The 27,584-nt window shown below is 50.3% G+C and overlaps 1 long non-coding RNA gene across 1 annotated transcript; it reads right to left on the minus strand.

Annotated features, from left to right (window-relative positions):
• Nucleotides 1–14,437: 14,437 nt before the first annotated feature.
• LOC311165764 lies at nucleotides 14,438–16,316 on the minus strand. Its single transcript, XR_014616958.1, has 3 exons — nucleotides 15,969–16,316; nucleotides 15,357–15,521; nucleotides 14,438–14,489 (listed from the first exon to the last, which is right to left on the minus strand). It is a non-coding gene; the product is annotated as an uncharacterized lncRNA (long non-coding RNA).
• Nucleotides 16,317–27,584: the final 11,268 nt, after the last annotated feature.

Consider the following 27,584-nt stretch of genomic DNA (forward strand, 5'->3'; position numbering starts at 1 on the left):
CTGCCCTATTTATTTCAATGTGTAATGGTCATGTGCCTGAGGCCTCAAAACCCCTCCTTGGTAGATCTCTGGGCCCTCTCCAAGGTGTTTCCAAATTAAAACATTCAGCTCATAGTCTAAGAAAGTCATCAGAGGACAAGGCCAACCTGACCTGTCTGTCCTGGCTACTTTTGTCTGGGAGCAAACCTTGGATATATGGAATTTGGGAGGCCAAATTCTAATTTTGGCCATGGCCCCTTGACATGAACTCTGGTTCTTTTCCATAGGAAGGAAGGAGCAGGACCCCAGTGTTTCAGGGGAAGAGGAGAAGTGATCACCAGAGGCCACGGCCAGCCAGAGCTGGCAGGTTTTTTTTTCTAATGCATACCTTTGCATTTAGGAAATTTTTCAGAAGAGTACCAGTTTTGGCAATGGGCATCTGAAAAGACAGATAGTTCCTTTCCATAGCAAGGAAAGCACAGAGCCCCAGTGCTCCAGGAGCTGATGAGAGGTAGCCCTTGTATCCCAACATCAGCCAGACCTGTCAGGTAGACCTGCTCCATGTTCCCTCGGTTCCATGGGGCCCCACAGTGTCCCAGTGGTCCCTTGCTTCCATCAGGCCCTGAGGTGCCATAATGCCCCCTTGGTGACACCAGGCCCTGAAGGGTCACAATGGTCTCCATGGTTCCATCAGGCCCCACAGAGCCATAATGGTCTCTGGGTTCCATGAAGCCCCGCTGTGTCACCATGGCCCCTTGGTTCCATGGGCTCCAGTGGTGCCACAATGATCCCCTTGGTTCCATGGGCTCCAGTGGTGCCACAATGATCCCCTTGGTTCCATGAGGTCCCCACAGTGCCCCAGTGATCTCCATGGGAAGGAAAGAACGAGCCCCAGTGTTGCAGGGGCAGTTACCAGAGGCCAATGCCAGCCAGACTTTATGGCACTGGCAGATTTTGTCTGGGAGCAACCTTTGGATATACAGAATTTTAGAGGTGGAATCCCAATTTCAGACATGGACACCCAGAAGAGAAAGTTAGTTCTTTTCCATAGGAAGGAAAGCAAAGAGCTCAAGTGTTTCAAATGGAGAAGACGAGAGACGTAGCTCCTTGGTGGCCAAGCCAGCCAGTCTTGTTTGTTCTGGCAGCTTTCGTCATGGAAGAATCCCTGGATATAGGGAATTTCTGTGGAGGAATCTCAATTTTGACCATGGACACCTTGAGAAGAAGGACAGTTCTTTTCCATAGGAAGGAAATCTGAGAGCCCCAGTGTTTGGAAAGCAGGTGACAGGCAGCCCCCAAGAGGCCAAGGGAAGCAAGGCCTGTCTTTTGTGACAGTTTTCACATGGGAGCAATCCTAGGATGTACAGAGCTTTGGAGTTGGAACCCCAGTTTTGGCCATGGGCACTTGTGTGGGAATGCTAATTATTAGAAGCTGGAAAAGTAGTGTGTTTAGCCTTCTGATCTGAGTTCTTGCACCTGCGAAAATACTGTGTCCTTGGACATCTCTAAATGTGATAACAAGGAGTCAGAGAGACGTGGGAAAGTGGAATGCAAGACTGAAAAAATGAAGAAGAGTTGATGTTTAGCTTAACAAATAGAATGCTTAGGTTACAGAATATGTATGAGCTTATTAACACTATTATAAAAGTATGTAACCTGATCAATAAAGTGGAGACCAATGATCATCACCCCTAAGATGTGCACGTCTTCCCTTTATCCCGACAAATGGTGATCCCTGAACGTGATCCTGAGACGCACCACGAAGGGATGAAGAACCGGGTCAAGTCCTGAAAGCAGCCAGGACGGCAATAAGCGCGGAGAAAGGGAAAAGGGGGACAAAGTGATACGAGTTGGACGCGCCGGGCCTCAAGTGTTGTATAGACAAGCTTGATTGATACGTGCTGCACGGTGACCTTGAAGAGCTGCAACAGCGCTGACGATTGTAGGTATGGAAAGGCAAGCAGCATATTATTTATTTAGTGCCTTTTTACAAAAACGGCAGGTTAGGGGAATGGAGAATCTACAAGGGGTTTTGACCTATGGATATGCTAAGGGAGTTTTTATTAAGCCCCATACGGTTTACGAGTTAACGGGATGGTGTGAATTTGGTGATTTATTATGGGAGGCCACTTTGGACGACAGTAAAACTGCCAAGAAGTTAAGTAAATTATGGAGGGTAGTTCACAATGAGCTAATCCCTGAGGCAGAAAACAACCTAGCAGAAGCTATTGCAAGGGAACGCTGTACAGCTTGGGCTGAGCTGGCCAGAAAAGCCATAGAGAAAGGAAATGATGAGGTTATCAACAAGCGGCGTAGAAAAGCGGACTATAGGCTATAAACTTAGGGAAAAGGCTTCCGCAGTTTGTCGGTGCGTGCGGCTCCTGCAGCCACTTCCGGCGTGCTTGGTTCCGGAGCGCATGGTCCTTGCTGTTGTTTTTGGAGCGCTGTTAACACCCAGCAACCAGCAAAAACCTTAGTTTGAGCCTGGCATCCTCAATGGACTGTGCTTTAAACAGACTGCAAGCAGCAGCGTGTCCAGGCGAGAGTTAAAGAGTTTGCTGCGTTGGAGCTAAGTTGCTAGCATGTTTCGGACTTGTTGTTGTTTTAGACTAATTGGTAGGAATTTACATCGAGCCTTTGAAATGCATATAGAGTTGTAAGTCAGCGGCTGTGCTCACATGGAAACGGCAGCCGCGGCTCGGCTGTTCGTGGCTCACGGCTCGCCTGAAGCAGCGGCTCGTAACAAATACAAACAGCCACGGAGCCCGAGCGGGGCAGGCGGCGCTGTGCCCGCGGTGCGGTGCGCGCCGGCGGGGCTGGATGCGCGGGGCGCAGCGCCGAGCGAGTCCCGCGGCGGGGCCCGGGGTCCCCTGCTGGTGCCTGAGGCGGCGGCAGCGACAGAGCAAAGAGGGAGCGGCGCGGCCGGGGGGCTCCCCCGCGGGGCCGCAACTCGCGCCGCCAGAGTGCCGTGCTGCTGCGGCAGGAGCTGAGTTAACCCATCGCACACCACAGCAGGTCAAGCGGCGGCCCCGGGACCTAAACAGCTTCCCAGCGTGACTACTTCCCCCCCCTCCGCCCGGCAGCCGCCAGTTCTCATCTACCAAAGCTACAGACTTGCCCCTGTTCTGCTCCAGCTCCAGCTGAAATTCCAACAGCTCCAAATCCATGGAGCCCACCCAAATACCGAGGTTGTTGCCCTGGCATTCCTGCCCCTGCTGCTCCCTCTGGAGCCCCTCCAGCCACTGCTGCAGTTTCCCACTCCTGCTTCTCCATCAGCAGGTGCCAGAGCCGCCCACAGGCCCTACAGAGCAGCCCCTGCAACCCCTCCACTTGGCTCCACAGGTCCCAGAGCACTCACTGGAGCGTGCCAGGATGAGGAGGAGCAGAATTAGGGCAGTCTGAAGGCAGCTGTTCATACAGATGTTTTCTAAATTTTAGTAGGTGGACACTTATTTTAATATTGGACCCAGCGCCCTTGTTCCTCTATCAGATAAACTGCTGGTAACTAGTTATGCTGAAACAGCTCCACATCTGCCCAAATGGAAGCATCATGACTTGCAATATGTGCAAAAACTGCCTACTTGGAAACATTCTGTGTAAACTGAGTACCAGGGAGGGAGTGTCTGCACCACATTAGCAAGAAACTGTTCTATGAAGAGAACCCATGCACTTTTAGGTGCTGCCTGCAATTTATTCACCTCCTTGCAGGCAAATATTCACTCATCCAGTTGAACTCGTGGTGTTGTGTGTACATAAAAAATTTCTCTGATTAAACATTTTTTCCACATGAACTTTTTTTCCACCACAGAAATGTCAAACATGCCTTTGTAACTATGCAGGTGAACTGTGATCTGACAAATGCTCATTAGTCTTATAGAAATAAGCACCCAATATCAGGGAATGTGACTTTAATTATACAGCTCCTGTAACAACACAGGAATTACTCCAATCTACCTACACATACTGTTGAGATTTACTGACCAACCCCTTTGGGATGAACCGTACACTAGTGAAAAAAATCTCTGCAGCAAGATGACCTGAGTTGACTGCTGGAATGCATCCAGAGCAATGGACACAGAACCCTAATCACTGTTCACCACAGTACAGAAAAGATACATAGCACAGAAATAATCTTGGAAAGAGCGATGAAAATTGGAGAACATCACTAGTGGGACATTTGGTTTAGGTTGTCATCAACTGCTACAGGAATTCGAGACACAATGTTGCTCTTTATTGCAATTTTTGTGATTTATGCTGTATTATTCTTATTGTTGAATATAGTTCTATATGTTAGAGTGTGTATACTAGCTAGATATTTACTGCTGTGGCATAGACCTACTCACCTATAATATTGTTTTATTATGTTCAAAACAATCTTTAAAAAACACATTATTTAGGTGACCTCATCAACAATTTCCATCAACTTAAAATTAGAGCATGATATATTTTTGTTTATAGGCACAGAAGCAAGAGGTGACCAGACTGCCAATCTGTCAGTTCCCAGGAACTGCTGCTGTCTAATGAGCTCCAGCTTTTTAACCAACAACCTTAGAAACTTATCTTTCTTGGCTGGAAAAAAAACGAAACAAAACCAAACAAGTGAGACAGCATATTTATTGTTGAGCTTTCAAAGAAAGTTACTGGACTGAATTGAGGTCAGGATGGAAAACTGCTACGAATTAGGCTGCCTCTCTTGTGATTTTATAAAAAGTGGTCCAAAGGGGGACTCTGAGCTCTCAGGGGCTGCACCACAGGGGCTGTGATGAGCACCTCGCTCTGAGCCAGAGAACACTCAAGCTTGCCAACTCCGGAGGACAAGCTCGAAACAACAGTGGTGATTTCTGAGCTCACACCCCACTCCTCAAGGTCCAGCCTTGAGCCAACTGAAAAGATGCAAAGTCATACAAAGTGAGTACTCCACTGAATCCAAAGGGACTTTTCCACAGGTATACCTTGAACAGACTCTTTATGTTTGTGTGCATGTAAGTGTGAAAATGCTGTAGCAAACACACTAGCTTAATATTTTAGAGTCAGGCCTGTAAGTAAGTTATAGTAAATTTTATATTTTATTTCTGTAGTAAATTTTATTTGTTGTTAAATAGTTTAAGCTAAATTGTCTATTAAGTGCTATTAAATGTTAAATACTCTTAAAGTGCTTTTAAATTTATGTTTTAATAGGTTTAAGTGCTGTTAAGTTTCATTTTTGTTAATTTAAGTGTTATTCAGTTTAAGTGAAGTTATATTTTGTTATGTTTAATTTATATTAAGTTTAAGTTATGTAAAATTTAAAGTCAATTGAATTCTGTTAAGTTCTGTTAGATTTAAGTGACGTCACATATAAGTTTTGTTGATTTGAAAATCTGATAAGTTTAAGTTCTGTTAAGTTTAAGTATTTTAAGTTTAAGTATTTTAAGTTTAAGTATTCTAAGTGTTTTAAGTCTAAGTGTTTTAAGTCTAAGTGTTTTAAGTCTAAGTGTTTTAAGTTTAAGTGATGTTGAATAGATTTATGTTGGATGTTTATTTTATACTTGTGTGCAAGGTGTCACCACGAACATCAGAGAAACTTTAATTATAAAAGATAATTGGAAGCATTTGTAAATAAAGCCATTTTTGTTTAAAAGATATTTGTTGTTTAAAAATGAGAAACAAGCTTATAAAACAATCAATGCAGATGAAACTTGCACACATGTTGCTCTTTTAGCTTATTTTTATAAGTTGTGTTAGCACACCTTTGTTTAAGCTTTGTAACAGCATAAAATTTTTGTGTTTATTTCGTAGCATATCTTATAGATTGTAATAAGTTTTGTCAGTTTGTCTCCCTAGCTTAAATTCCTTATAATAGAAAACTTTATTAGTTAAGAAATATTGTTTATAATAGTTATTAGAATTGCTTATTTTATATTTTAGAGAGTGTAGTGTAATTAACTGATGAAGCGTTGCTTATTTAAAAGAAAACGGGATATGTGGGAATGCTAATTATTAGAAGCTGGAAAAGTACTGTGTTTAGCCTTCTGATCTGAGTTCTTGCACCTGCGAAAATACTGTGTCCTTGGACATCTCTAAATATGATAACAAGGAGTCAGAGAGACGTGGGAAAGTGGAATGCAAGACTGAAAAAATGAAGAAGAGTTGATGCTTAGCTTAACAAATAGAATGCTTAGGTTACAGAATATGTATGAGCTTATTAACACTATTATAAAAGTATGTAACCTGATCAATAAATTGGAGACCAATGATCATCACCCCTAAGATGTGCACGTCTCCCCTTTATCCCGACACCCCCTGATCCCCCAACTTTTATGTTAAACCCCCTAAATCTGGGGATCAATCCCCCCAAATCCCAAACTTTGGTCAAAACCCCCTGACTGCAAATCCTGGGGTTTGAAACATCTGGGGTCTCCAACTGCCCTGATCCTTAAGTTTGGGGGTCAAAACCCCCAAACTCCGAGGGGTGAAACTCCCCCAAACCCCAAATCTTAGGGTCAAACCCCATCAGTCCCCAATGTTTGGGATCGAGACCCCCACCAATCCTCCACCCGCCCCAAACCCACTCCAGGCCTGGGGGGCACAGTGGGGTTTGTTTGGGGTTATTTGGGGATATTTGGGGTTTATTTGAGGCAGCTCCAGGTGTAAGGTATGCAGAGAGACCCTGGTACAATGCTGGGAAATAAAGGGGGATTGGTGTGGAAATTGGGGGAGTCAGGATGGGGAAACTTCAAATTTTTTTGGAATTTGGGGTATTTCAGGCCCATTTTTTGGGGGGGTTGGGGGTGTTTTGGAGGGGTTTGGGGTATTCTGGGTCCCTTTTTGGCGAAGGAGATCTTCCTGGCCCTGCTCTGGGTGATCCTGGAGCCCTGCAGGGCCTCGTGGGCGGCGCCCGCCTGCACCTCGGTGTCCAACCGCACCCAGGCGATGTCGCGGCACTCGGCACAGGGCAGCTCCTGGAACCCCAGGAACCTGGGATGGGAATGGGGCCAGGAGAGCCCCAGACACCTGGGAACGTTCCCCAGACACCCGGGAATGTTCCCCAGACACCCAGGAATGTTCCCCAAAACGCCCGGGAATTCTCCCCAGATGCTCGGGAATGTTCCCCTAGACACCTGGGAATGTTCCCCCCAAATTCCAAAATGTGGCCTGTTGAGTAACAGTTCCCTTAAAAAAGTCCAGAAATGCTCTCCAAAAGAAATCCTGAAACATTCCTCCAAAAATCCAGAAATGTTCCCCCCAAAATTTCAGAAACATTTCCCAAAGAAATCCAGAAATATTCCTGCAAAAAATTCTGGAACATTCCAAAAAATGAGGAACTTTCCCAAAAAAATCTACAAATATTCCTCCTCAAAAAATCTAAACCCAATCCTGTTCCCCATCCAGAAACATTCCCCATAACTATAGAAATGCTCCCAAAAATCAAGAAATTTACCCTCCCCACCAAAAAAAGCATGAAACATTGCTCCAAAAATCCCAACATTCCCACTCAAAAAAAAAACAACCAGAATTCCACCAAAAATCCAGAACTCTCCATCCCAATTCAGAAATTCCCCTCTAGAAAATCCTGAAATTCATCCTCCCAAAAAATCCAGAAATTTCGCAGCAAAAATCAAGAAATTCCCCTTAAAACCCCAGAAATTCACCCTCAAAACTCCAGACATTCCCCCCAAAATCCCAATACTTTCCCCAAACAATCCAGCCCCAGGCCCCCCTCACCCCTCTCACCCCCCAAGCCCCACAGTCCCCCAATGCCCAAAGGCCGCCCAGAATCCCCGGAATCCCCGGGATTCCGGGATTGCCCCAGATCTCCCTGGGGGCAGAGCATGGAGAGCATCAGCTCCTGGGGCTCCTCAGGAGCTGGGACAGGAATAGGATGTGCTTCGAGGCTTTGCCCACGGCTGGGCAAACGGGAGAAAAACCCCAACAGCAACAGATCTGCCCCAAATCTGCCCCAAGCAGGCCCCAAATCTGCCCAAAGTCACTCTGGATACACACCAAACCATCTGCCCAAAATCCCACCAAAATCCTCCATGCTGTGACCCAGTGCTGTCTCATCATTTTTAAGGATTTCTCACAGTTCCAAAAAATGATATCTCAGCTCTGGGGGAAGCCTCCTCTAACCGGATGGTGTTGTGCCATCTCCTCTGAGGAATCAGCTGCAGTCCCAATTATTATTACAGAACCACTCCAACAGTTTGCTGGGTTTAAAGCATCTCTGTGCTGAGGGAATTTTGGAGGAGACAGCTGTTGGATGGTTCATTAGTCTGTCACCCCCAGACCTTCACTCCTAAGCGCCATTCTCAAGAGCCTTGTTTTAAATTCCATTTAGGAAATTCTCTCCCACTTAGAGCCTGGGTGGTGGCCAGGCCTCAGCTCTGCCTGGACTGGAATTTGCCAACAGACCCAGATGTTTTCTGCACCAAAACTAGATTTTGATTGCTTTGACTGGGTAATCTGACCCTCTAGACATGACAGTTGGACTATTTTTAAACGGAGCTTGGGAATTATTATCTGGAAATAATTATCCAAGTCCCCCCTGAATGGAGATTTGTCAGCTGTGTGCAGACTCTGGGATGATGGTACATTATTTCAGAGATTGCTATTTACCTAATTCCACCTATGTTGTTAGCTTTGTCTGCTATTTGAAATATTCCTGATTGTTGTATCCAAATTATTCCTAATTGCTGTAAGGTTCTTGTCCACTGCATGTATTATTTTACTATGATGTTGCTTCATACTCCTAACAAAAGCCATGCATCTAATTCTTAAAAAACAAAAAAGAGAAGGAATGAATGCCTTAAGAACGTTCAAAAAATGCAAAATGTACCTGAGAAATTTGGATGACTAATCATTCTGAATGATGCAATATTTACATGAGAAATTTGGAAAAAAGATCATCACCGCTAAATCCCAACTGAGTGTACCACGGTGAAGCCCAATTGATTCTTTACCTTCAGGAGAAGATGTGCCTGTGTTTTATCATCAGCAGCTCAAAGCAGTCACCTGTTCATTCCATCAGACACTGATCAGCTCTGAAAAAATGAGGCCCAGTGGAAAGAGAAATAACCTCATCACCTTGCAGCCTCTGTGGCCAGAGCAGGAGCAGGAGGAGGACTGCCAAGACATGGCTGTGTCTGGAAACTGACAGAGGCCATTTGCCAACAAAAGCCTCAGGGCATCCTCATGGTACAGTGCTCCTACTGCCCTTCCTCAGTTATTCCCTGTTCCAGCTCCCAGGAGGACTTTCAGGGATGCCAAAGATCAACATTTCCAGCTAATGGACCTTCTCACACTTCTCAAGTAATTGGAAACAATGGTCATTTCTTTCCATTTCCCCAAGAGACATTGGGCATTATTCCTTTGTTTTCTCATGCTGCAAAACCCTGTGTCAATGACTTGATGGAATTTGGTAAGTTTTGTTGATTGTAATTGCTCTTTTATCTATTTTATCCCATATCTAATAGATAACCAGTGATAACCTTGATGAGATAATACCCTCACAAGAGTGAGCAGTTTCAACATCAGAACATAGGAGCCTTTTTTAAATGAACAAAAAGGGAGAGATGCAGTAGACAGGTAGAACAATGATAAAAGAAAGGCCTTATGAAATCAGGCCTTGCTCTGCTCTATTAATAGCTGGCCTGCCATCTCCTCTGAGTGCAGCGGAGCAGTTACAAGTTCCCATGTGAAGCTGTTTTGAGAGTGAGACTTTGTGAACAATCTGTTCTGAGGGTGAGAAATAAATGCACCTGCAACAACAAGGGATTTGTCACATGAGAATCAGTGAAGAGAACAGGTAAACAATACAACAGAGAGATTTGATGCACAACTAAAATCTATTTTATTAACCAATAACAGAGTAAGTACTAAGAAATTTCTTAACTAACTAAAGTTGGACATGAGGTCTATCAAACTGTTTAAAATGAGCCGTGCGGATAAAGAATAAAGAGTTCTTCTCCATCCCAAGTGGGTCCTCTGGGATTTCACTTCCTCCCCTTCTTTTGGGCTTTTGCTTCCCCCTTCTGTGGGGCTTTGGCTCCCTTATTTTCTGGTGCTTTGGTTTTCTTCCCTGGGATTTTGGTTTCCTTCCTCTCATTTCCTTTGGTCTCATTCTTTTCTGGGGCCTTGCTGTTCTTCTTCTCTGTGGCTTTCTTTTCCTTCTTCTCAGGAGATCTGGTTTCCTTTTTTGGGATTTTGGTTTCATTCTTCTCTGGTGCTTTGCATTTCTCCTTCTCTGGTTTTGGAGGTTTCTTCCCCACAGAGACTCCCTTCTTTTCCTTCTTCCATCTCTCTTGCTCCTTCCGCCTCTCTTCCTCCTCTAACCATTTTGCCTCCTCCTGAATCTTTTGAGCTGGCTGCTTCAGCTCCCTTCTGCAGACAAAATAGAAAACATGGCTGAGAGTCCCCACCAGAAACTTGGGCTCACCAGTCCTGGCTGGCCCCGCACTTCATTCCTTGACCCTGAGGCCATTTCTGTGAATTCTCCTCAGCCCACAGAGGCTGGGAACGTCCCAAGTGAGGGCATTGCTGGAAGGGGACCTCCAGGACCAGCCAAACCTGAGCTTTGCCATCATAAGCTCTTGGCTGTGCAAGCTCCCTCTCAAGGCACAGCCAGAGCCCTCCAGCCCAGTGCCAAAGGCTGATCCACCAGCTCTCTGTGCTGATGCTGAAAACACCCTTTGTCTCTTGGCTTCCCAAGTGAGAGCAGAGCACAGATTGCCAACATCTGCTCATCTCTCCTACAATTCTTACTCAGCTCCTTCAGCCCCCTTCTCCCTGGGCATGGCTGAAGCATGATTTTAAAGAGTTAAGATTTCAGCTGAGGGTTAGAAGCAATTCACATGGATCAGGATGTAAGGTAGATAGGCAGACCATAGGTTAATGATTATGAGATGCTGAAGCTGGAGCTGATTGTTCTATTGTTTACCATTAGGAGCTTCTTTCTAGAAGGAAGTGGAGGAAGTGAACTGTTATAAGAACAAATTGAAACCTGGAGAACAATGGTTAGCACCTGGGCTTGATGTCAATCAGTCACTAAGCAGGGGACCTTGGATCCTGCCAGAGGGTCACAGAGACCTGATGAAGACATTCCTGACTTCATCCCTTGAGACCACGGACCCAATTCGAGACCACCGACCCAATTCAAGGGAAGAATTGCACAGGTGTGAAGGACCAATGACCTCATTTGAATACAGAGCAGGGATGGGAGGTGCTGGGGCTGTGCAGATGTATTGTATGTAAGATCTTGGGAAATAAAGAGAGGGCAAAGAACCTTGGGCAGCATGGTCACACCTGTTAGGGACGCTCTGGTGCCGCCTGCCGGTGTTAATAAACACACCACTGTCTAACTTTAATTAGTTAGAGAGTCTCTGCCCGTCATCTTTGGGTTTAATGACTCCTAGCCTGCTCCTTAATGAGAACAATCCTGTCAGTCAGAAAGCAAAGGCTGCAGCAACTCCTCTCCTGCCAGACAGGCTCTTGGCAGCCAGATTTCCTGCTGGAGCCCAGCTGGGACCAAGCAAACCAGGGCTGCCTGCCATGGAAACCATTTGAAGCAGCCTCGTCCCCCTCCTCCCTGTGAAACCAACTCCAGCCTGGCCTGGACAAGTCCTGATGCACAGGCTTGCTTTAAGCAGCCTCCACTCCCAGCTCCACACTTTGCCTGTGTGTCCTGAGCTGGGCTGCCCTGCTGGAGCTGAGCTTCTCCTGGGCTTGCCTACTGCTGCAGCTGAAGGGGAGCCCAAAGGACATGAGCTTTTCTGGGTGCTGTCCCACCACAAGGAGAACCCTGGAAGATCAGCACTGCAAGGACTTCACCTGGGGCAGGAGCAGGACCCAAAGCAAGGTTTGGTCTGTGCCCCACACCTGCCCACACCACAATCCCACTGCTTTGGTGAAGAAGGGAGATGATGAAGAAGATGCCACTTCAACACCATGGACTTCAAGACACCTCTAGAGGCAGTGCCAAGGCCAGCCCAGAGCCCAGCTCCCTGTAGGCAGCAGCTAAGCCAGGAGGGCTCAGCACTCCAGTAGAGAAGAAGATGTTCTGTGTCAACAGAAGAAGGTCCTTCCTCTCTTGGGGGCCAGGGAGCTCAGAGTGGCCATCCCTGGGCTGCTTCTGGCCCTTGCTATGCAGCACCTCTGGGCTCAGAGTCCTTGGAGCAGGGAAGCCCTGCAGGGACAATAACCCCTGGCAGAGCAGTAACCCATGGAAGGCTCACTCACCTTTCTCTGAGAGGGGCCTGAGAGCCACAGTTGATCTCCTGGGGGCTCAGGGAGGAGCTGACACCTGAGGCCTCCCCGCTCACCAGCACCTCAGAGGTGGGGCCTCCCTCCACGTGGCACAGCTCCCTGACATTGGAGGGGCTGCTGAGGTGGCCAGAGAAGGTGGAGGAGACCTGCTGGCTCTGTCCTGGCTGCAGCACACCTGACAGTGGCAGGATACTGAAAGCCTGGATGGAAGACAGGAGAGATTGAGGTGTTGAGCATGGAAATGCATGCAGAAGAGCATCTTGGAGCAAAGTGCAGCTGTACCTGGAGGGGCCTATTCCCCAAACACTGCCAGGATCACCCTCACCTCATCCTGCATCCATGCCACTGACCAGTGCAGAGACCATGGCGAAAATCTTCTCCCATACTCACGGATCAATGCATTAATTAATACATTACATGAAAGTGAACTGGGATGTCTCCTGGCAGTAGACATCCTCTCTGATACACAACTTGCCTTTAAAAAGTTTTAAATCTTTCTGCTTTTAGACAAGGAGGAGACTCAGAGTGAAAGCTCTTGGAGCTGAGGGAAGGACTCCAGCCCAGCTCATCTGACTCCTGAGGCTCTTCCCTTAACACTCTGATAAAAAATGCTACTTTCTCAAGGTGCTACAGCAAAAGCTCCTGCAAAAATTTCCTGTGGACCACCTGAGGAGTTCCAGGGGGAGCAGTGCCCTCCACAGGTGCTGCACAGCGTCCTTGGGCAGCCCCACAACAGGTCCTGCACGGCCTCTCCAACAAGCAGCTGCTTCAGCAGCACTTTGGGATGGCCTGGAGGGATGGGAGGCCCCTCTATGGCCAATGCTGAGGGCCCCAGTGGCACTGGGAGCTCCAGCCCTGCTGGCCACACTGACAATGGGCAAGTGAGACACATTCCCTCTTGCCTTCTCCGCTTCCAGGGGAGTGTGCCCTACATCCAGGGAGCACCTGAACCCCTCCAAGCCTCGTGGGAGGTGAGGGTTTTCAGCAGTTTGTGCTGGCACCTGAAAAACAAGCCATTTTCTGTGCTGGCAGGAAGAGACAGCCACTCTGCAAAGTCTCTGTCTGTAAGAGAGCTTCAGGGCCAGCAGTGCAATGGCAGCTCTGGGCTGAAAGCAGAGCCCTGCACACAGGGAGTCTGGCTGGCTTGGCAAGAGGCTCCATGGAGATCAGGACTCATCCCAGCTGGCTCTGGGAAGGAAGCTGCAGGTCTCACCATGATGATGCAGATAAAAGCCTCATCTTATATTGTGAAGGAAAAAAGGCAAAAAATCCCACACTCAGCACAGGCCTGTAGGATCTGAGTCAGCTTCTCCAAGGAAAACTCTCCTATTTCTCCCTCCCACTCACCCCATGTCCAGCCACTGGCCCTGCTGCCCAGCCCACTGCCCAGGCACAGGACAGCAGGGCAGCAAAAAGGGAGGTCAGCACGAGCATGACTTGGTGCTGGCAGGCTGGGGAGGCAACACAAGCACTGGATGTACAACAAAATCTACCTCTGCTCCTGAAGAGTGGCTAAAATCCTGCACTTCCTTCAGGGCTCTGGCTGGCTCCTCCTCCTTGCTGATCCTGAAGCGCCTCCATTGAGTTGCCGAGGAAGCCAAATTGCTCCTCTTCTCTTTTGGTGGTTGGGGTTTGAATTTCAGTGAGTAAAGCTCATCTCTGGAAAATAGGATAACTATGAACAGGGACCTGCAGTGGGAGGGAGGGACACCTGCACCAGCAGCTCCTGGCCAGGATGCAGCCCCTGGCTGGGTGCTGGGCACATTGAACTGAGAAATGGTTTGATCCAGCCCTTCCCAATCCAGGCTGGAGCAGCTCTGTTCTAAAGGCAGCCCGGGGGTGGCACTGAGCTGCTGCAGCAGCTGCAACTGCTTGCACTGAGCAACTACAGAGGACAGGCATGAACACCTTGTGGGGATGCTAAAAGCACAGTGGGAGAGGAAAAGACAGAGAAGGCAGCAGAAAGGTGAGATCTGAGGCACCCAGGGACAGACCCAGCCAGTGCCCAGCCAGCACAGCTCCCCCAGGGCCCAAGGCCAGAAACTCTGCAGCTCCACCAGGGATTTATCAGCAATGTGTCCCTGACACTGCTGGGGGGTTGGGTGACATTTTCTAACAATCCCAGGAGACTCAGCTCACATTCCCCATCCATCCATCCATCCATCCATACATACATACTCAGGCTGTGGTGCTGGGATCCTGCCAAGTTCTGTAACCCTTGGCCTTGGGGAGGTTTCTGCCGGCCGTCCTGAGCTCCGTAATTGTGCTCTCTGTGCCAGGAAACAAGCAAGAAAGATTTAAAAAAACCAAAAACAAACCACAACAGGGAAACCTAAAAAGCCTTCAACAGCTCAACCCTGCTCAAGTTATTTCTTTAGGGACACCTACCACTCTCCAGGTGAAATGCTGGGCTTTTGGGGAAAAAGAAAATTACATGTTCACCTCCAAATGGAAAAGGATTAAGGTAAGAGAACCTTTCAAACTACAAATTACTGGCCCAAAGGCAAAAGATTTGCAAGAAATCTCTAGTTAAGACCAGGCTGACAGTTCAACAACTGGTCCTGCTAGTGGGGAGAAACCCTCCTCTTTAAGGGAAGCAGCCTCAGAGTTGAAAGCAACTGTTTTGTCAAACTTCAGGCTCCCTGGCACAGCCTGCACTGCCTGTCCTTCCTGTTCACTGATTTACAGGCAGTGCCACAATGGCCCAGGTTCACATGTTTGGTGCCATCCAGGGAATTTTTCATTGTCATTTCCATGTGTATTAATATAAGTTTCAATCCTTGCAACCACTCTTCAAATGACAGCTTTCCTTTCTTTTACAGAAAGCTCAAGGCTCCCAGAAGTCTTCTGACATCCTCTTTTGTGCTCAGAGAGATGACATTTTATGCCAGATGTCTCCAAAGTTAACAGCATTTTAAAGAATAATGAACTAAAATGACCCTGGATTCCAGCTGTGCCCAATTCCATTCTGTGTCAGACACTGAGATTCCCACCTCTAAGGCACGAGCTGTTTGTGCCACCCATCCCTCCTGTCCTTCCCACAGCAGCCTGTGCCTGTTTTCCCTGGCAGAATCCCTGTGCCCTGTGCCCCCTGCCAGGAGCAGTTGCACACAGGCACACAGCTCCCCGTGCCTCACCCGTGGGTTTCTCTCATCCCCGAACACGCCGATGAGAACATTGGTGCGATGCTCGCCCGGCGCCTGCACTTCCACCACAACGGGGATCTCTGCTGTGCTCTGGGGCTGGACAATGCCACAGGGCTTGGGGCTGGAGTAGAACACAGCAGAGTCCTCCTTGCGTTTCTGGAAGGGAGAGAATGAAATGCAGCTTCAGAGGCACCTCGGAAGAAACTTTAGACTCCTTAACATCCACCCCAACAGCAACTTACACACACGTTTAAAACTCCCCAGGACAAAGGCAAAAGGCACAAACAAGATGCAAGAATTGGAGGCTTAGCACTCCCAGGGGATCCTGCAAGGAGGCTGCCAGCACAGGCATTGCTGTCTGTGGATGCAGCAGCTTTTCACAACCCTCTAAGATCTCCCATAAGAAAACACACTGAAGACTAGAACATCAACTGTTTCCTCAGGAGCTTCAACTGCCTCCTCAGGTTTACATTTGGGCAGGATCCTGTTCTCAGCAGATCTTTAAGACTGGATAGAAATTTACAAGGTCTTATCCAAAGCCTTTTTTCCCCTAATAATCTCCTCAATAATATTTGACAGGAGGAGGTGGATGTGATGCCAAACCTGGGGAATAAGCCCGTAGCAGCCAGGAAGGTGGCTGGGATTCCTAATGAGGATCTTCCTCTCATACGGCACCTTCAGTTGGCACTCATCATACTGGAGCACATGGGTGGACACTTGGAGCTCAGGAACGAGACATCTGGGCAAAGAGATGACCCCAGGGGAATCAGAGACACTGAGAGAATAGAGAACATTTACCCCCAAAGATTGGGAAATGGAGCAGAAAACATTGGTCACTGTCAAATGGACATTTAACAGCCCTACAGGGATAAATTGCCTTCTACCTCTTCCCACTCCAATGGGTCTTGTCAAGGAGGGCCAAACCCTGAGAGGCAGCACCCAGAGGCTGCCAAGTGCCCCACACAGAGCACTTGGTGCCACAACTGCCCCAGCCCCTCCTTCACCCAAGGAGGCTTGCAAGGACTCCTCTCACAGTCCCAGTGATCCACGAGCTCTGGGGGAGCCTTCCCAACAAGGATCAGGGCTCACTAAGGCTCAAGGAACACACAGCTCCAGTGGCTCAGTAAAAATGACTCCCTTCTCTCCCATGGTGCTGCTGCCCTGCCTGAGAACTCAGCTCTTTGCCCCAGCCCTGGAGGGCACAGACACCAGCTGCCCTCCAGAGTGGCTGATCACCCCCTTCCAGGCCCTGCGCTCCCTCGCTCCTTCACTGCCCAGCTCCAGGCACTGACTGGCCCCAGCTCCACCTGCTGTACACAATGGCAGCCCAGGCACTGACTGCATGGCTCTGCCTGGCACAGGGAACAGCACCAGGGAGCTGCAGCCCTCTGGCCATTCAGCTGGCACCCACAGCAGCACAGCAGGATGCAATTCTGCTGCAGCAACAACCACTTTTGGTCTCAACTCTGAGAACATTCAAGCTCCAAATGGGAAGCAGAGGGAAGGAGAAAAACTGCAGCTGACCTGCCACATCCAGGGCTGCTTTCCCCTCCTAAGACCTTGCCCTCAGCACTTGCTGGGAGCCACTTGCCCCCTGCCATGTGCCCTCATCAACAGAAGCAGACCCTGACGCTCAGCACGCTGCTTGCTGTGGCCCAAACCAATGCACGCTGATCACAACCAGCACAACTCCACCTCTTGCAGCAAGAAGGAGAGGAGGCCCTCCAGAAATTTATCCCACCTCAAGCACCAAAACCCAGGCCCATGAATGAGATCATTCCTGCTCCCTTTAGATAAGGGCCAGGGCCGTGCTGGGCTGTGAGCAGGGCTGCTTTTCACCACAGGCTGCTGTCCAAGCCCTGCTGTTCTCATGTCCAGCTGGCACAACATGAGGCCATTGAGCAGCACTTCTTCTGGGCAGCTGCAGCCAGCAAAGCCTGTGCAAGGCAGTTCCTGGGGAGGCCAGCAAGGGCTGGTACCTGGCTGTGATGATCAGTGTTGCCACTCCCTTGCCAATACCCTCCAGATCCACCAGCATCCTCCGATAGAATTCCATCACCGTGTTGGAGCACAGGGTCACCTGGTGCAAGAGAAGAACAGGAAATTCTCCCTTACAAAAGCTCATTACCCATGTGTGATATCCTCCAGTTTTTGAGGGAGGATTTGGCCACAATTCTTCTGCTGCTCCATGTGTAGAGCACAGTCTCAGAGGAACAAAAGCCTTCTGCCAATACCAGACTTGTTAAACACACCTTGCTATCAGGACACAGCTCAGCTACATTAAAACATCAGACTAAAGCTCTCTGCACCACTGCATTCAAATTAAGGGGCCAGTTTCTCATCTGACCACAATGACATCCATGCAGAGGAAATCTGACTTGAACACAATGAGTTCAGCTTCACAGCAGGAAGCTGAGGGCAAAGGGTGGACCAGCAAGTGCTGGGCACTTCATGGCTGCAGAGTATTTTGTCCCCCCTGGAGATTCCTGCAGTGAACACAAATCATTCTGCTCCCCAGGAGAGGGGAAATGACACCAAGAAGAAAAGCTGACTGCTTTATACAATGACATCTCTCTAACAGCCACCTTCTGCCTTCATCCTTGCTCTGCCCACTTGCAATCAAATCAATTGCTCTCAAAAAACACAAGAATGGCTTCAGGCCTTGACCATAAGGAATGTGACCTCAGCAGATGATTTTGGAAACCAAACAGTGCTCCTGGAGGAACATCCCGAGTAAGGCAGCTAGCAGAGGCCTCCCAGCACTGCAGATCTCTCACTCTCAGCATGCCCAAAGCTGGCACCAGAGCTGAAGCCCTCCCACACTCCAGTGCAGCTTCAGCCCTGCTGCTGCAGCGTCTGTGGCTGGACTCTTGCCGTACCTCGATGTCCTGGTGTCCCTGGGGGAGGATGGTCCCTTGGCTGGGATTGATGCTGAACTCCCTGGGCTCCACATAGAAATGGATTCCCTTCCTCCAGGCTGGGTCGCTGTCCCTGCGGATCTGATCCACGCTGTCCACAGTCGGCTGCGTGCCATCGTCCGACATGCGGAGCTGGAACCTCAGGGGCACCGGGGAGCTGTTGGTGAGGCGACAGCGCTGGGTGTAGGGAAAGCCTGGCAAAGGACACAAATATCCAGTCAGGCACCAACTATGGCATGATCCTGGGGTGAATATCCTGCCAGGATGAAAGTGGGATTGGAGTTCGGCTCTTTATTATCTGAACTACAGCTCCCCACGAAGCTGCGTGAGGAATTAATCGTCACTTAGTTCCCTCTGACACAGATTCCAGACTGCAGCCCTGAAAATGCCCACTCCTAGCCCTGCTCAACACTGCAAGCTTCTCTCTTTGGCATGGGGAGGAGCTCCCTCCCCTGCCCCAAACCAGCACCACTTATCTCTCAGTGATGAGTGTGCACCCAGACACAGCATTTACTCTGAGAATTCAAGCTGGAAAATTCCCTGCCAAGCCTGCCAACACTTTTCAAGATATATAAACAGTGAGTTGTCATTGAGAAGCTGCTACAGCAAAAGAAAGTGAGGATGGAATCAGGAACTAGAACATGAGGCAAAGCACCCTAAAGCAGCCTCTCTCTGCAGGATCCTTAAGGCATCTCTTGCTTTGGGCCAAACAGACTGAGCACGTGACAGCTCAGAGCCCACTCAGCTGGGGGCACACCCGAGCCTTGCTTTGAGATTAGCAATGAGGAACCAGGTCCCACCTCACCCAACAAACGGGGACATCACACCCATGCTGCTCACTGGGATTGCTGCCTGCAAGGGTTGAGCCCACTTTAGCTCTGGGATTTGCTTTCCATCCTGCAAAGCCAGAGATACAGCCCCTGATGGTGGGCATGTCCTGCAGAGCCCGCAGAGCAGCCACAACCTGCTCTGCAGTGCACATCTGGCTGGGCTGGCCAGCTCTGTGGGCAGGAGACTTCTCCCCAGGCCTGCTCACCAAGACTCACTGGAACACACATGGGCAGAAAAAACAACTGCAGCTGCAGCCCAGAGCTGTTCTGTGCCCATCCAAGTGACCACTGCCAGCTCCAGCAGTGACTCCAGCAGGGAGGCAAGAGAGGCACAAAAAGAAAAAACCCAGATGTCAAAACCTCAAACGAGATTGAGCTCAGGCATGCACACAATAGTCAAAAGTTACAAAGAAGCAAAGATACAACAGCTGCCTTCAGCTGGAGAGACCTTAAGAATGAAATCAGATTCAACATGATCAATCTCCTGGTTCAGAACCATATTTCCATCTGTTGCCTTTCTTGTTTCATTTCCTCAAAAGGCAACTTGACAAGTGCCTCCATGCTGATGCAGGCTGGGGAAGAAGCAGCTCAGCAAAGGCAATGAGTTTCCTTCAAAAGCTCATGAACTTCATTGGTCTGGCTTTGGGCTTGGCAGCGAATGTTGCCCTTGGTCTGGGAAGGGGCAGAGGGGTTTTGCGGGGTTTTGGCCCTGGGGCTGGACTTTTCCCTTCGGGGTTTTTGGGAGTTGTGGTGTGATGCCGTGGGCGGCTGTGCAGTCGGAGCTGAGCTTGGGCAGGGAGCAGAGCTTCCCTTCCTCCCGCTCGGGGACCAAAGCTCGGCCGCTGCTGCTGCGGGAGGTTGTGTGTCGTCTGTTCTTGCCTTCTTGTCTGTGCTCTCCTGAGACAGTCTAGGAAAGAACTCTTATTCCTTTTCCCATACTTTTGCCTGGCAGCCCTGTCATTTCAAAGGTATAAGAATTTGGAGGGAGGGGCTCATCTTTCCTTTGCAGGAAGATTCCCACCTTCCTTGGCAGACATCTGTCTTTTAAAGCAGCACAGAGACACCAGAAAATACTGACTTTCTATTCCTTGCTTCTATTGGATCTAACAATGGCAAAATGCCACCTGAGGCAGCAGCAGCAGCCCTGCAGTTCACAGCCTGGAGAGGGTGCTGGGGCACACCAGGAGTGAGGGATGCTTTTCTGTGGGAAGGCACAGATCCCTGACGCTGTGTCCCAGCCCAGGGAACACTCACCAAAGGAGATGTCCCCGAAGTCGAGCTCAGGGAGGTTGAAGTGCAAACTCGGAGTAATGACGCTGCCTCTGGAGGGCGAGGACAGAGGAGGAAATGGCTTGGTTAAAGGAATTGCAAAAGCCTGGCTGTCGTGGCTCGGGGGCACAAAACCTGGGCTCAGGGCACCCTGGGTTTCCAACCAACACAGCACCATGTGCTCAGCACAGGGCCCTGTGCACAGGAGGCAGCTAAAGCCAAGTGGCCAGCAGCCAACAGCCACAGATGGGCTTTGGGCACAGGGCAGGCAGGAGAAGGCCCCGGGATGCTGGTGCTCCCACGAAGGACCCTCAACACACACCCAGACATGGCTCTGTGCCTCACTTTCCCCATCTGCAATGGGATGGACATAAAGGTATCCCCACAAACTTCTATAAGCCAACCCTTGCAGCCACAGGTTTCCTGCTTTGCTCCTTTTTAGCTGGAACCGCTGTTCCCGTGGAGGAGCTTTCTAAAGAGAGTTTGATCCACACCATCATTACAGACAGAGTTCTGAGACTTGAATCCAGGGCATTCCCAAACATCCTCTGAAAAGAGCAACAACAGTTCTAGCCAGGGGACAGATGAATCCTAGAGGAAAGGACCAGCTTGTCAGCAGTGCAGCAGCTGGCAAAGCCAAGAACAACAGCTTCAACAACCAAACCCAGGGTGTCCTGAATCCAGCACAGCACCTCAGCTCTCCTTGAACTCAGCAGACAGACTCCAAAATCACCAACACCAACTGAAACCAGCACTTGAAGCTGCACAACACTCACAAGTGGATTTCATGCTTGATGCCAATCAATGCCCACTCTGCCTTTTGGTTCCAAATCAAGGAGCAGTGACCTGAGCCCTCTGTGGTGTTCACAGGACTGCCCCTGGCTCTGCTCTGTGCATCTCAACAAGAGACACTTGCCCTTGCCCAAGGAGAAAGCTGCTTATGCAGAAACACCCCATGGCCACTTTGGGGCAGGGACAGAGGAGAATCAATGATTTCATGGTGAAAGGTTCCCTCTTGATTTCCAAAATACAAAAGCAGTACTTTTCCTCCAAAAACAAAGCCAGCATCGTTTCTCCACTATGGGCACACCTACTCACCACTTTTCTCTTGCTAAGTAATAACTTCCTTGTTCTTTTTTATCCAACTCCCTTATCTCATTGGTATAATCCAGTGCAGATTGCTTTCATTTCTTTACTGCCTTGAGCCATTGCCTGCCCACAGCAGCAGCCCAGCTCCAAAGCTGCAGAGCAGCCAGCATCAGCTCTCCTGCTCCCACTACATTATCCTAGCAGCACATGGCTCAGGCTGGCAGGGACAAGGCCTCACGCTGCTGTGCTCCTGAGCACTGAGCTCTGCCTCCCCTGGGATCAGCCCTCCTCCCTTTGGCTGGGCCAGGATTATCCCTTGCCATGGCACCAGCCCACGCAAGGATGCCCAAGTCCTTGGCACACTTCCTGCTGCACACTTCCCTGACTCCTACATCAGCCCTTTCCTGCCTGTGCCAAGGAGGCACCAGAGCACTCTGTGCACAGCAGCTGGGAGCACAGCTTGTCCCCCACAGCAGGGCTGGCAGAGGTGAGCTGAGCCTGCTGCTGCCCATCTGCCATGGATTGTTAACACAAGTTTTTACAAACACTGCTGCTGCTGCACAATCACCCAGGCTGGACCATCTCCAAAGCCCTGGGGACCTTGCTGGCTGCTCAGGTGGGAAATGCCAGAGCAGCTGCTGCCCAAAGCTGATCCATCCCACTGCCTGCCATGGCCCAAGGCACAGGGAGATCCCTGAAGGGAGAAGTCATTCCAGCTCCCAGCTACCACCCAGGGCAGGAGCCATCCTCACACTAAAGCAATGCCAGCATCAGAGCAGAGATTCAGACCCCAGGAAACACCTTTTTTCTCTGCTCCAGCCCAACATGAGGTAGGTGGGGCATGTCCCAGACACAGCTACAGATGTGCCCACCCTGCTCCCAGGGTCCTTACTTGATGGTCAGGATGGCAGGCGTAGGAGATCCAGCCACTTGGAACTGGAACTCTTCCTCAAAGCTCCCCAACACGGTGGCACTGAAGGAAATCTGCACACTCTGGCTCCCACCTGCTGCAATGATGCCCTCCAAGGGTGCAAACTTGAAGCAGGAGCCCATGCTGGTGGCTGAAGGGATACAGATGAAGGGAGCAGCCAGAGCTCCTTGGTTCATCAGTTTCACCTGCAGCAGCAAGAAAGCCAAGTGGAAATACATGTGCAACCTTCCCTTCTTGTGAGTCATTGTCTCATGATGCCATGAACACCCAGAAAAGGCAGAAGATGCTTTGTGCTGCTGAGTGGCAGAAGGCAAAAGATACAACAGGACAAGTTCTGCCTTTGGGTTTTCATGCAGAGCAGAGAGAACTCCACAGAACTGCAGTCACCCTGGGCTGAGCCCATGCACACAGAGCAGTGCACCTCTGCTCAGCATCACCAAGCTCACTGAGAGCTGGCCCTGAGAGCAACGTGGGCTGATTGCAGCTGCATAGGGAATCACCCCAGAGCTGCTGCTGCCCCTCTTAGCACAGCTCCAACAGCACCATCTGCTCATTCACCTTTTCCCATACCATGAAAACAATACACTGGAAATGAGGCATCAGCATCAAAATGTATAGACAGCACCATCTTTTGGTAAGAAAACTCAGGGAGTCTTTCTCTTCCCCAGCCAAGCTTTTGAAAGTGTCTGCCATGATGCAGGGCCTCATTTTCTACCTCTTCACTTGCTCTCTCATGATGTTTTTGTAAACTTGACACTATTGCGCGGGGGGCAAATAGTTAGGAAAATCCTTTTCTTTATTCCCAGGAACACTTCTCTCTTTCTAGAGCCAGAGATGCAGCAAGGCTGAAGTGTGGTGAGGGACTGGTCAGCAAGGGAGAGAATCCCAAGGCTTTCCTGTCACTTGCAGCAATAAGCAGGAGACACTTGGCTGGAGGCTGTTTGCAGTGGGCTGAAGCTCAAAGGCAGCCAGTTTGTTGCAGCTGCTTCTGCAGAGCCCAGCCCAAAGGTGCCTTGTGTCTGGCACTGCCACAAAAGCCTCTGAACATGCAGCTTTTGGAGCCAGTGCTGGTTTCATATCCCAAGGGGTTCTTGTGCAGGGAGCCTCCCAGCTGAGCCCTAAGGAAGGCTGCCCAAAAGCAGGGACTGGGGCTTCAGGAACAACAGACACACCTTCCTGACTCCCCAGATTTGAGCAGGACATCAAATATTCCCTGCTCACAACTGCCCAGGCTGGCAGCAATTCCACAGCTCCACCAGGCTTGCTGCTGCCTCAGGAGCCATCAGGATCCCTCCCAAGCCCTGCTGCTCACCTCATAGACATGGGGGGTGTTGACAAAGATGTTCCCAAGGTCCAGAGTCTGAGAGCTGAGTTCAACCAAGTGTCCTTGGCCTTCCCCTCTGAGCTGCAGGGGCAGCCTGCTCTCACGGCCTGGGGAGAGATGTCCATTGCAGTACAATCATTCCCTCTCTTACGCTGGATTTTCCAGGCTGCCTCAGTGCCAGTCCCTGACTCTGAGCTGGATGCAAGCAGCTCCTGATGCTGCAGGAGAACATATGGACCCTTCTCTTCCCTCAGGAGATATCCCTTGGGGCTGACTTCTAATTTCTAACCCATTCCTCGGGCTCACTGGGAGGTGATCCAGGTTCTGATCTGAAAAACCTAGCTGGAGCATTGCCAATCAAATTAAAAAGGGACAAAGGAAAGATTGGTAAGTACAGAGCAGCTTCTATATGAAGACTGAATGGGATTCCTCCTCACTCTAGAAATGAAATGGGAGATAGATGTGAGAGCTTTGCAATAGCATGAACGGCCTGGGAACTGGGGACAGGGAAAAATTTGTTTGCGTTTGTCCCAAAAAGGAACTTGAGGGTCTGAAAATGTTGTTAGGCAGAAACTACATCTCTGTGTAAGGGCCACGTAGAAAAAGGGTCTGTGGCAAGGCAGTGGAGAAGCAGCAGATGGGACAGAGGTGTGCAAGAAATCCATTGCATTGGAGAGAGGCTGATGGAGACCTCCCCTACAGCACTGCCCAGGAATCAAAGAAAACTTCAGCCAGGCACAGCCACATGGTAGTGGAGAATCAGGGATCCTCCTTCCTCCCCTCAGCAACTCCCAGACAAACAGGAGTCCAAACTCTTTGCCTGTGAGAGGGGATCCACTTTCTCAAGGCCCTAAACACCAAGGAGTTCTCAGTTTGCTCTGGGGTAGGGCTGAACAGGGAGGTACCTCTGGAGGGAATGCAGAGCATGGACAGCAGGGAGCCCTGGTGCAGAACTGTCCTGTGCCCCTGCAGGGCCCAGCACTCACCTGTGCTGCAGCACACTGCCAGGGAGCCGCAGGGGTCACCGCTGGCCCGCGGGTGACATCCCACTGTCCCCTGCACGGTGTCACCAGCGCCCAGAGCTCCTGTGGCCGGCACCACGCAGAAAGGACTGCAACACAGACACAGGGAGCAGGGCTGGGGGGACACCTGGCCAGGAGATTCCTTCTGCACTGCAGCTCTCTGCAGCTGCCTTGGGCAAGCAGGGAGCAAACCAAGCACAGGCAGCAGAAGACAGCCAGGACAGACAGCATCAGAAACAGCCACGCAGCCACTGCTGAGGAGATCCAGCCCTCACCAGATCCTCTGGGGAAAATGACCTCAGCTCCCCCATACTCTGCATCCAGCTCTCTGCCATGAGCCTCAAGGGTCCCACTGCCAGCAATCCCATCACAGAATGCTTTGTGAAGAGCATCGAGAGGGTTCAGAGCTATCTGCATGCACAACCTGACACTGACTGCCTCAGGAATTTCTCCCAGAGAATGGCTCTATTTGGCTGACAGGGCTGAGGAAGCTTTTCAGAAGCTGCTTCTGCTCAGGAGGGTGCAAGCCAGCTCCCAACATGTTCCAGCAGCCTCCAGGAAACCTGGGACAGAGAAAGCTCAAAGGCCACTGAAAGCAAGAGCAGATGCCATCCATCCTGCTCCCTTCCAGCCAGGCTGCAGGGCAGCAGCTGCTGTGCTCTGGTTCCTTTGGCTGCTCTTTCCCAACTCTGCTCTCATCCCCCAAAGGTGTTTTGCACAAGGACAGATGAGCTGCCTCACCTCTGGCTGCTCAGCTGGTACCGAGCTGCCCGGGTACCCACACTGGGCACCAGCAGAGCCTGCTGGGTGCTGCACTGGGCTGCACCCTTGGAGATGTCCAGCTGGGAAGGGAAGTCCAGGACAGCTCGGGCACCAATGGCCCGAATTGGCACAACTATCCTTTCCCTGGTAGTCATGCAGATGAGCTCGTGGCAATAATCCTGCAGGAAAAGAAACTGGCTCAGCACAGGGCATTTAGTGCCATCCCCATGGCAGAAGAAAAACCATTTCTATAACCCTCCAAGGGCATCAATTTACCTATTGCACCCGAAAATGAACACTAAGTTCTACTAATATGTCACATTTTAAAGGCACTCGTGCACTTTGCAAAACCTATCTCTGTGGCATTCAGCTCTTGTGTCACTTGGGTCATACCCATACCCTAGGCCACCATAATTTTGACTCTAAATTTTAATGATGTTAAAGAATTCCTAAGTCCCTTCTAAGGAGCTGGGAGCTAGGGAACACAGGACATTCCTCTTTAGGTTTCTATGTTATCACTGTCTGAGAATACGGCAAAGTGTTCAACTGACTCTAAGCAGCATAAGAAGATGAGAAAACAGCTGCACCCAAGGAGATCCTGCACCTCTGGCCTGGTGTAGAAATATCAGCTGGCTCAGAACTTCCCTTGAACTTTGCCTCTCCAACCAAGTCAGGAGAAGAACAGTGCCAAGAGGCAGCAGGATGCTGTTGCAAAGGGCCTCTCTTTGTTTCCCTGCAAGGCTTCCTCCCTTCCATGCCATGTCCTAAACCCTGGTGTACGAACAGGCCTCCAGATCAGAACATGAACCCTCCAGATCCCAGCACTGAGATCAGACTTGCCAGGGCCTCAGCACTGCTCTTCAAACCTGCACACAAAAGCACCTTTGGCACGGGATGGGTGCCAGCTGACACAGCAAGCACAGTGCCAGGCATGAAGACAGAGCCCCAGCAGTGTCACTGCCACGGGCTCTGGGCTCACAGCTCTGCCTGCAGCTTGTACCTGCCCTGCACCAGCTCCTTCAGGCAGCTGTCCCAGTCCCCTGCAGCTCAGCAACCTCCTGCTGACCAAGGGCACCCAGAGCCCAGTCTGCCTGTGCCAGGCTGGGCTCACGGGCACAGCACATCCTCTGCCCTGGCCCTGCAGCTGCACCATGCTCACTTGTGCTCTGGGACAGCACAGCTGCAAGGCTGGAGAGCAGAGGGGCTGAAAAAGCACCGTCTTTGCTCCAGCTCAGGGGCAGGCAGGGAAGCTGTTGCCAGTCAGGGAGGAGGAAAGCTCTCTGACCTCTTTCTTCCTCTGGTGTTTTCCATCCTAATGAAACCCCTTCCACTGGACCTAAAGATGGCCCAACATCTATCAACAGCCCTCTGTCATTTCCATCCTCTTCCCTCTGCATCTTCCCTTGGCAATGCTCAGGGATGGGCAGGGAGGGGAAGCAGAGCCTGGCAGGCCTGGCTGCAGTGCCTGCCAGCCCGTGCCAAGGTGGGACTGCCTGCAGGCTGCCTGCCCACGGCCTGCAGCCAAGCTCACAGCATGCAATGGGCTGGAGCCAGAGTGCAGGGAAAACAATGGCTGTGCAGATCACTCTGTGCTTTGGCTCCTCCAGTCTCACCTTGTTCTCAGCGGGACTGAAGAGGATGCGCACAGGGGCAGAGGCGCCTGCTGGCACCACATGGTACACATCCCTGGGGCATGCCAGCTGGAAATAAGGACAGCTCTCCATGCACACCTTCACCAGACGAGGAATCTGCAGCAAAGACACCAAATGATCATTCTGACACTTGTGCAAACAGCACCAGAGGAGACCTGTCCCTGCCCTGCTCACATTCCTCCTTGGTCCCTTCTCCAAAGCACTTTCAGCCTTGCAGCCACAGGCACATCATTCACAAGGCTGAACTGGAATCCCTTCTGTCTGCCTCCAGCATTTTGGCCAGGGACAGTGGGGCAGTGCCTGCTGGCAAGGAAGGGCCGAGCAGCTCAGCACCACCAGGATGGAGACAGAGCACCTGAACCAAGTCATCTGCATATTCAACAAGGCCAAAAAACCTGCTGGCTTCTGCCTGCACACAGCCA

This window comes from Fringilla coelebs, assembly GCF_963513975.1.
Source record: "Fringilla coelebs genome assembly, contig: SCAFFOLD_38, whole genome shotgun sequence".
Classification (NCBI taxonomy): Eukaryota; Metazoa; Chordata; class Aves; order Passeriformes; family Fringillidae; genus Fringilla; species Fringilla coelebs.